General features: G+C 41.5%; 2 non-coding genes across 2 annotated transcripts; both read left to right on the top strand.

Moving 5' to 3' along the window:
- The first annotated feature begins 10,465 nt into the window (after positions 1 to 10,465).
- On the top strand, positions 10,466 to 10,581 carry LOC140285033 (U5 spliceosomal RNA). Its single transcript, XR_011910236.1, has one exon. It is a non-coding gene; the product is annotated as a U5 spliceosomal RNA (small nuclear RNA).
- A 306-nt stretch (positions 10,582 to 10,887) lies between these two features.
- LOC140285032 (U2 spliceosomal RNA) lies at positions 10,888 to 11,078 on the top strand. Its single transcript, XR_011910235.1, has one exon. It is a non-coding gene; the product is annotated as a U2 spliceosomal RNA (small nuclear RNA).

Consider the following 11,078-nt stretch of genomic DNA (forward strand, 5'->3'; position numbering starts at 1 on the left):
TGCTTTTGATGATGTATGGTTGGGAATTCGCACCTTTTCTTAACCATTTTTCAGTAATTATTGGTGGACATTTAGACCTTCTTGCAGCTGAACACCTCCGCTCCTGCTTTTGATGGTGTATAGTCAGGCTTTCGAGCCTTTTCTTCCCCAGTTTTTACAAATTATGGTTGGACATTCAGACCTTGCAGACGAAAACCTCCGCTCCCTCCTTTGATCATACATTGTCGGGCATTCGCACCTTGTCTTACCCGCTTTTTACAAACTTTAGTCAGAAATTCACACTTCGTAGCTGAACCACCTCCGCTCCCTGTTTTGATCATGTATGGTCTGGCAATACTACCTTTTCTTACCCGTTTGTGAGTAATTATGGCTGGACATTCACACCTACTTGCAGCCGAACACCACTTCTCCCGCTTTTGATGATGTATGGACCGGCATTTTCACCTTTTCTAACACATTTTTCAGCAATTATGGTCGGAGATTCACACCTACTCACAGCCGAAACAACTCCGCTCCCACATTTGATGGTGTATAGTCAGGCATTCTCACCTTTTCTCATCAGCTTTTTGCAAATTATGATCTGACATTCACACCTACTTGCAGTCAAACAGCTCTGCTCCCGCTTTTGATTATGTTTGGTTGGATATTCGAACCATTTCTTAACTGCTTTTTACAAACTTTGGTCGGACGTTCACACCTTCTTGCAGCCGAACACCTCCGCTTCCGCTTTTGATGGTATGTATTCGGGCTTTCGGACCTTTTGTTACCCGCTTTTTACAAACCATGGATGGACATTCACACCTTCTTGTAGCCGAACAACTCCGCTCCTGCTATTGATTGTGTACAGTCGGGTATTTTAACCTTTTCTTACCCGCTTTTTACCAACTATGGTCGGACATTCACACCGTCTTACAGCGGAACACCTCCGCTCCCGCTTTTGATGATGTATAGTCGGGCATTCGAACCTTTTCTTAGCCGCTTTTTACAAACTATGGTTGGACATTCAAACCTTCTTGTACCCGAAAACCTCCGCTCCCTCTTTTGATCATACATTGTCGGGCATTCGCACCATTTCTTACCCGCTTTTAACAAACCATGGTCGGACATTCACACCTTCTTGTAGCCGAACACATCCGCTCCCGCTATTGATTGTGTACAGTCGGGTATTTTAAAATTTTCTTACCCGCTTTTTACCAACTAAAGTCGGACATTCACACCGTCTTACAGCGGAACACCTCCGCTCCCGCTTTTGATGGTGTATAGTCGGACATTCGAACCTTTTCTTACACGCCTTTTACAAACTGTGGTCGGACATTCAAACCTTCTTGTAGCCGAACACATCCACTCCTGCTTTTGATGATGTATGGTTGGGCATTCACACCTTTTCTTAACCATTTTTCAGGAATTATGGGTGGACATTCACAACTTTTTGGAGCTGAACACCTCCTCTCCCGCTTATGATCATGTGCGGTTTGATATTCGAAAATTCTCTTTCATGTTTTCTAGCAATTATTATTGGACATTCAGACCTTCTTGCAGCTGAACACCTCCGCTCCAGCTGTTGATGGTGTATAGTCGGGCTTTCGAGCCTTTTCTTCCCCGGTTTTTACAAATTATGGTTGGACATTCAGACCTTGTTTCAGCCGAAAACCTCCGCTCCCTCTTTTGATCATACATTGTCGGGCATTCGCACCTTGTCTTACCCGCTTTTTACAAACTTTAGTCAGAAATTCACACCTTGCAGCTGAACCACCTCCGCTCCCTGTTTTGATCATGTATTGTCTGGCAATACCACCTTTTCTTACCCGTTTGTGAGTAATTATGGCTGGACATTCACACCTACTTGCAGCCGAACACCACTTCTCCCGCTTTTGATTATGTATGGTCCGGCATTCTAGTCTTTTCTAACACATTTTTCAGCAATTATGGTCGGACAATCACACCTACTCACAGCCGAACACTTCCGCTCCCGCATTTGATGGTGTATAGTCGGGCATTCTCACCCTTTCTCATCAGCTTTTTGCAAATTATGATCTTACATTCACACCTACTCACAGTCGAACAGCTCTGCTCCCGCTTTTGATTATGTTTGGTTGGATATTCAAACCTTTTCTTAACTGCTTTTTACAAACTTTGGTCGGATGTTCACACCTTCTCACAGCCGAACACTTCCGCTTCCGCTTTTGATGGTATATATTCGGGCATTCGAACCTTTTCTTACCCACTTTTTACAAACTATGGCCGGACATTCAAACCTTCTTGTAGCCGAACACATCCACTCCTGCTTTTGATGATGTATGGTTGGGCATTCGCACCCTTTTTTTACCCATTTCTCAGGAATTATGGGGGGACATTCAGACCCTCTTGCAGCCGAAAACCTCCTCTCCCTCTTTTGATCATACATTGTCAGGCATTCGCACCTTGTCTTACCCGCTTTTTAAAAACTTTAGTCGGACATTCACACTTTCTTGCAGCTGAACCACCTCCGCTCCCTGTTTTGATCATGTATTGTCTGGCAATACCACCTTTTCAATTCAATTCAATTCAATTCAATTTTATTTATATAGCGCCAGATTACAACAATTTTCATCTCAAGGCACTTAAGTAATATAGTCCAATTCAAGCCAATTGGAATTCAATTCATTGTAATCATAATCCAATTAATTCATATAGAGCCAATTCAAAAAATTAATATCCTAGCTAAGGAAACCAACAGATTGCACCGAAACGTGTCTTCAGTCCAATCTCCCGTCCTGAGCGTGCCTGTGGCGACTGTGGAAAGGAACGACTCCCTTTTAACAGGAAGAAACCTCTGGCAGAACCAGACTCAGGAAGGGTGGCCATCCGCCTCGACCAGCTGGGGTTTGAGAAGACAGAAAAGAGGGAAAAGAGGGGGGAAAAACACCATAACACCATTCAAAGGATATCTGTTGGAACAGGGAAACATAGGTTAATAATCACAATAATGTCACATGTACATAAAATCAATTTTGAAATTAAACAGGGGGAAAAAGAGAGCAAAGTGAGGAAAGGTGTGACAGATGAGGTCCCCCAGCAGTCTAAGCCTATAGCAGCTTAACTATGGGATGTTTCAGGATTACCTGAGCCATCCCTAACTATAAGCTTTATCGAAAAGAAAAGTTTTAAGCCTAATCTTAAAAGTGGAAAGGGTGTCTGCTTCCCGGACATTTACTGGCAGCTTATTCCACAAGAGAGGGGCCTGATAACTGAAGGCTCTGCCTCCAATTCTACTTTTAGAAACTCTGGGAACAACAAGTAAACCTGCAGTTTGGGAGCGAAGTGCTCTGTTAGGAAAATATCTTACAATTAAATGTTTAAGATATGATGGAGCTCGGTCATTAAGAACTTTATATGTGAGAAGAAGAATCTTAAATTCTATTCTGAATTTAACAGGGAGCCAATGAAGAGAAGCTAAAACTGGAGAAACATGATCTCTCCTGTTAGTTCTCATCAGAACTCTGGCTGCAGCATTTTGGATCAGCTGGAGGCTTTTCAGAGAATATGTGGGACAGCCCAATAATAAGGAATTACAGTAGTCCAATCTTGAAGTAACAAATGCATGAACTAGTTTCTCTGCATCACCCTGAGACAGGATGTTCCTGATTTTAGCAATATTACGAAGGGGAAAGAAGGCAGTCCTAGAAACCAGTTTTATATGTGCGTCAAATGATAAATTCTGGTCAAAAATAACTCCAAGGTTCCTCACTGTAGAACTAGAAGCCAAGGAAATACCATCTAGAGTAACTATATAACTAGACAATTTCTCCCTGAAGCGCTCAGGTCCAAAGAGAACAACTTCAGTTTTGTCTGAATTTAAAAGCAGACAGTTCTGAGTCATCCAGGTCTTTATGTCTTTAAGACAGGCTTGTAGTCTGACCAACCTGTAGGTTTCATCTGGTTTCATAGATAAGTACAGCTGAGTATCATCAGCATAACAATGGAAATTTATGCCATGCTGTCTGATAATGTTACCTAATGGAAGCATGTATAAAGTAAAAAGAATCGGTCCAAGCACAGAACCCTGAGGAACTCCATGACTTACTCCAACGTGTGAGGAAGATTCTTCATTTACAAGAACAAACTGGAATCTATCAGATAAATATGACTTAAACCAGCCTAATGCAGTTCCTTTAATCCCAATAACATGTTCAAGTCTCTGTAACAGAATGCTGTGATCGATCGTATCAAATGCAGCACTGAGATCCAACAGGACAAGCACAGAAACAAGTCCGCTATCAGAAGCTAACAGGAGATCATTGGTAACTTTCACCAGTGCCGTTTCTGTGCTATGATGCACTCTGAATCCTGACTGAAACTCTTCAAACAGATTATTTCTATGTAAATGATCACAAAGTTGAACTGCAACTATTTTTTCAAGAACTTTGGACAAAAAAGAGAGATTGGATATAGGTCGATAATTAGCCAACACTTCTGAATCAAGAGTAGGTTTTTTAAGTAAAGGTTTAATTACAGCAACCTTAAAAGTCTGAGGTACATATCCTATCAACAAAGACCGATTGATCAAATCCAATATGGAAGTGTCAATTAAGGGGAAAACCTCCTTGAACAGTCTGGTTGGGATTGGGTCTAACATACAAGTTGATGGTTTAGAAGAGACTATTGCTGTTGTTAGCTCAGAAAGATCAACTGGACAGAAGCTGTCTAAATACAATTCAGGTTCGAAAGATACTTCTAAAGCTGCTCTACTTGATTATACATCAGTGATAATAATGGGAAGGATTCCATTAATCTTCTCTCTGATAGAAACAATTTTATTGATGAAGAATCTCATGAAATCATCACTGCTGAGAGTTAAAGGAATACATGGCTCAACAGAGCTCGGACTCTTTGTCAGCCTGGCAACAGTGCTGAAAAGAAACCTGGGATTATTCTTATTCTCTTCTATCAATAATGAATAATAAGCAGTTCTAGCTTTACGAAGTGCTTTCTTATACGTTATTAAACTATCTTTCCAGACTAATTGAGACTCTTCTAAATTAGAGGAACGCCACTGTCTCTCCAGCTTTCTTGCAGTCTGCTTTAATGCACGCAGCTGTAAATTATACCAAGGAGCCAACCTCTTCTGACTGATTACCTTCCTTTTCAGAGGGGCAACATTGTCCAGTGTTGTACGCATTGAAGCTGTAGTGCTGTCAACAAGAGAGTCAAGTTCTACTGGAGTAAAATTTAGGTAGCCGTCCTCTGTCATATTTGCACATGGCAGTGAAGAAAAGGATGATGAAATCAACTCTTTAAATCTGGTTACAGCATTCTCTGACAGACACCTTCTATATGTAGAATTCTTCTCAGAAACCGTGTAGTCAAGTAATGTAAATTCAAAAGTTATTAAAAAATGGTCAGACAAGACAGGGTTATGAGGGAACACTGTTAACTGTTCACTCTCAATGCCATAAGTCAGCACAAGGTCAAGGGTATGATTAAAGCAGTGAGTAGGTCTGTGAACACTTTGAGAAAATCCAATAGAGTCTAATATAGAATTAAAGTTAATATTTAGGCTGTCATTTTCAACATCTACATGAAAATTAAAGTCACCCACTACAATGACTTTATCTGTACTCAGCACTAACTGGGATAAAAACTCTGAGAATTCAGACAGAAACTCAGAATAAGGGCCAGGTAAACGATACACAACAACAAACACAAGAGGTTTTTGTGATTTCCACTTTGGGTGGGAAAAACTGAGAATCAGAGATTCAAAAGAGCTAAAACTAATCTTGGGTCTAGGACTGATTAGTAACCCTGATCTGAAGATAGCTGCCACTCCTCCTCCTCTGCCTGTGGTTCTAGGAACATGAAAATTTAAATAGTCAGAGGGAGTTGATTCATTAATGCTAACATGATCCTCCTGCTGCAGCCAGGTTTCTGTAAAACAAAATATATCAATATGATGATCACAAATCAAATCATTCACTAACAGAGACTTCAGCAAACCACATTTAATAGTTTGATGTTTTTGTTCAGTTAAAGTTTTTGTTTTAAATTTTTTTTGCACAAGAGGATTTGCTCCTTTTGTGTTTTTTGATTGAGGGGGGGGGGCAGCATCAGGTGGGAAGCCGCAGAGAAATGTGTAAGACTACAACTCTGCATCCTGGTCTCAACCCTGGGATGTCATGTTTTTGGATGACTAATAAATTCGTCCATATTTCTAGAAATTAGAAGAGCTCCTTCCAAAGTGGGATGGATGCTGTCTCTCCTCATCAGACCAGGTTTTCTCCAGAAAGATTAGCCCACGTTGTTTGCTGGACACCATCTAGACAACCAGCGATTGAATGAGGACATGCGGCTAAACATGTCATCACTGGTCAGATTTGGCAGGGGTCCAGAGAAAACTACGGAGTCCGACATTGTTTTGGCAAAATTACACACATTAATTTTAGTGACCTCCGATTGGCGTAACCGGGTGTCATTACCGCCAACGTGAATAACTATTTTACCGTATTTACGCTTATCCTTAGCCAGCAGTTTTAAATAGGATTCTATGTCGCCCGCTCTGGCCCCTGGAATGCATTTGACTATGGTCGCTGATGTCTCTAATGCCACGTTTCTGACTATAGAGCTGCCAATTACCAGGGTTTTGTCCTCAGCGGGTGTGTCGCTGAGTGGAGAAAATCTATTTGAAACGTGGACAGGTTGATGGTGAACCGTGGCTTGACTTTAGGACTATGACTCCTCTTCCTGACAGTCACCCAGCCACTCTTAAGTCCCGGCTGCTTGGGATCTGCTCGGGGACAACTAACAGAGCTAGCTACGCTAGGTGGCTCCGCACTGACTAAAGGGGCCTGGCTCGCTATCGGGTGGTTTTCAACAGTGCAGAGCCGAGCTTCCAATTCAGATAACCTTGCCTCCAAAACTACAAAAAGACTACATTTGTTACATGTACCATTACCACTAAAGGAGGCAGAGGAGTAACTAAACATCTGACACACGGAGCAGGTGAAAGCAGGAGATAGAGGAAGAGAACTGGTAGCCATGCTAAGCTAGAGAACCAGATACACCGCTAAAAAGTGAAAAATAAAAACTAAAGATCTGTAAGAGTGAGCGTTAGAATATAACAAGTATGGGATAGAGTTAACTATGCAAGATGTGTAAATTATAGGGAGAAATAAGGTGATTATTAGTAGTTCAAGAAGAGCGAGAACTGTCACAGTGCACACACAAAGCAACAGGAAGTGATGCAATACGTCTTACCGCAAAGCAAAGCCGTCAGCTCCTCAAACCCAGCAAAATGACATCAGTCATTCAGATTCAAATGAATGGCTCCTCTCACTCTTTTCTTACCCGTTTGTGAGTAATTATGACTGGACATTCACACCTACTTGCAGCCGAACACCACTTCTCCCGCTTTTGATGATGTATGGTCCGGCATTCTAGTCTTTTCTAACACATTTTTCATCAATTATGGTCGGACAATCACACCTACTCACAGCCGAACACTTCCGCTCCCGCATTTGATGGTGTATAGTCGGGCATTCTCACCCTTTCTCATCAGCTTTTTGCAAATTATGATCTGACATTCACACCTACTTGCAGTCGAACAGCTCTGCTCCCGCTTTTGATTATGTTTGGTTGGATATTCAAACCTTTTCTTAACTGCTTTTTACAAACTTTGGTCGGATGTTCACACCTTCTCACAGCCGAACACCTCCGCTTCCGCTTTTGATGGTATATATTCGGGCATTCGAACCTTTTCTTACCCACTTTTTACAAACTATGGCCGGACATTCAAACCTTCTTGTAGCCGAACACATCCACTCCTGCTTTTGATGATGTATGGTTGGGCATTCACACCTTTTCTTACCCATTTTTCAGTAATTATGGGTGGACATTCACACCTTCTTGCAGCTGAACACCTCCTCTCCCGCTTATGATCATGTGCGGTTTGATATTCGAAAATTTTCTTTCATGTTTTAAAGCAATTATTGATGGACATTCAAACCTTCTTGTAGCCGAACACATCCACTCCTGCTTTTGATGATGTATGGTTGGGCATTCGCACCCTTTTTTTACCCATTTTTCAGGAATTATGGGTGGACATTCAGACCCTCTTGCAGCCGAAAACCTCCGCTCCCTCTTTTGATCATACATTGTCAGGCATTCGCACCTTGTCTTATCCGCTTTTTAAAAACTTTAGTTTGACATTCACACCTTCTTGCAGCTGAACCACCTCCGCTCCCTGTTTTGATCATGTATTGTCTGGCAATACCACCTTTTCTTACCCGTTTGTGAGTAATTATGGCTGGACTTTCACACCTACTTGCAGCCGAACACCACTTCTCCCGCTTTTGATGATGTATGGTCCGGCATTCTAGTCTTTTCTAACACATTTTTCAGCAATTATGGTCGGACAATCACACCTACTTGCAGCCGAATACTTCCGCTCCACCTTTTAGTGATGTATGGTTGGCATTTGCACCTTTTCTTATCCTCTTTTATACTGATTGCTGAAGATTAAGTTGTTCTTTCTCAAACTACAACATTTTTTTAATTGTTGAAACTTGATTTTAAGTGGATAAATAAGGAGGACAAACAGTTTTAAGTCAGGCTGATAGAAGGAATTAATTTTATAGCAAAATCTGTACTTCGTCATATGTCGAGAGATGCTTATTGCTGAAGACGTTCTTTCTCATTCTACAAAGTACAACGTTGTTTATCGTTGAAACTTGATTAGACATGAATAAATATGAAGGACAAAGCAGTCTTAATTTGGTTTGAGTTAAGGAATTCGTTTTATAGGAGAATCCGAATTTGTGCATAACTCGTAAAATAGAGCTTATTTTCGGATTCCTGAAGAATGAGTCTGGTTCTTTCTCATAATACAAAGTTTGTTGTTTATTGTTGAAACTTCATCAAAAGTGAAGAAATAAATGAATGCCTATCAACAAATGTGGGATCTAAACTCTAGTGCTTCCTCTAAAATAATTTCCTTTCTCAATTCAGAAATGTGTGTGTGTAAGTCACAACACCCGTGACACCAAAGTCTTTCTTTTCTCTTTTCTCTACACTGTGCACTGTGAGCACACACACCAAATCAGAAAGGCTTTTTTCTCTCTTTTCTACATTATGGACTGTGGGGACACAAAACCGCTCTCTCTTTTTTTTTTTGATTGTGTGTCAGGGCGTTATCTTACGTATTAGATTATGCTTAAGATACGAATGGGTTTATCAGTCACATCAGAATCCATACATACTGATCCTCCCGTAATAAAATGGTCGGATCTTATAAAAACACACTTTGTTTCTTGTGACAATCAAGTCAGCGAAACAGCGTATACACGTCAAGACACTGAATCAAGTTTGCCACAAGAACTCATAGGTTTGGCAGTATTGCTCTGCCGTCAGCAATCATACACCCATTTTATTTTCGTGAGACATGTGCAGGCACCTTTTCATCTACTGTTCTATCACTATGAATTAGTTTATCTATTATCAATAAGGATACTTCTACAACTACTATCAAAGTATGTCCGGACTTCTTATGTTGTCAGTTGCTGTATATGAATAAGTAGGTAGCTACTGACAAGCATTAAGCATGTCACACAGCCCAAACATATAACATTTCAGGACACACCACACAGTTAACAACCACAGTGAAGCGTGTCAAAGCCCAAACATGTAACATTCAACAGGACACTTACACAACACATTCAAATCCAACAGTCAGACAACATACAAGAACATATACCCCAGCCGGCATTGCTCCCTGCCTATTTTCCTACAGCTCACTATGTGTGCGCACACCTTTATTCACAAACTCTTCAACTTATACTCTTTTACCGAAGCTGCTACAGCTCGATTGGCCGAATACCCTTAAATCCTATTTCGGTGAATTTGACATCTGCCTTACATTTAACAGATTAGCGGTTTAGCAGTTTTAATTTAGTTTGAGTGAAGGAATTCATTTTATAGCAAAATCCGAAATCGTGAAGAACTCATGAAAGTAAGCTTATTCTCGGATTCCTGAAACTTTAGATTTGCTCTTTCTTTTACTTTTGTTTAAATCTTTCTAGACATGGTAAATATGAAGGACAAAGCAGTTTTAACATAGTTTGAGTGAAGGAATTCATTTTATAGATAAAATCCCAAGAGTCTGCTGAGAAAAGAGAGTGAATGCGAAGCAGACTTTAACACGGCTCTGGGAGCGAGCCGAGTGTGGGCTAACCGGGAGAATTGCTTGAAAGAAACGCGACACCGAATGAGCGGTCAGAACAAAGCCTCAATACGGTGTTCCCATGGTGTTTGTGGCTGACTTGTCTTTTGCACAGAGTAAAAGACAAGTCAGCCATCGAATAGGGCCCGATTGTTCCTACTTGGCCAGCCGAGGAGCAAGGGGGGGGAGCAAGCGTCTAAACAAAGCAAAGCTCACCATGGGGAAGGTGGCTATGCCAACTAGCCTGATGCCCTGCTCTCGCAGTGACGGATAATCGTACTCTGGTTTCTCTTCATAACGTACAAGTCTTTCGCCTTTTACTAAAGACTTCCGTGGAGAGCAGCACTAATGAGTTGTTTCTATTTTTGGTAGGCTTTACCTTTGCGGGTGAAGCCCTTTCTGTCTATGCAAAAGAAGTCTTGTTACTGTGCAGAGTGACTTCTCTGAGTAGAGTCGCCTTACTTGTTGCGACTGTGCCGATGTTCGAAGCTGGAGTGCAAAGTTGTTGCTTGAATGGTGCTCGCTGGAGCGTGCGGGAGTGCAAAGTTATACCATTTAAAAGGGCTAAAGAGTGCTCAGTGCAGCGGGTGGGCGGAGGTGCAAAGTGACACTCTGGCCACCTATGGCCAAAAAAAGAACACCGCTACAAGTGCGCATTGTGCCTGGAAGGGCCCTCGTACGTGAACCAGTGGACAGTTATCGCTTCTCTGCCTTTTGGCTAAGATCAAGTGTAGTATCTGTTCTTATCAGTTTAATATCTGATATGTCCTCTATACGAGGACTACATATTAAATGGATTTTTAGCAATAGGAGTTGAAAAAGGAGCTTGCTCCGTTCACTCCAAGCATCGACCCGGTACTGCAGTGCCGCTGGGAACGGTGCGCTCTTT

This window comes from Leuresthes tenuis, unplaced genomic scaffold, assembly GCF_036924035.1.
Source record: "Leuresthes tenuis unplaced genomic scaffold, fLeuTen1.0.hap1 SCAF_24, whole genome shotgun sequence".
NCBI classification, from domain to species: domain Eukaryota; kingdom Metazoa; phylum Chordata; class Actinopteri; order Atheriniformes; family Atherinopsidae; genus Leuresthes; species Leuresthes tenuis.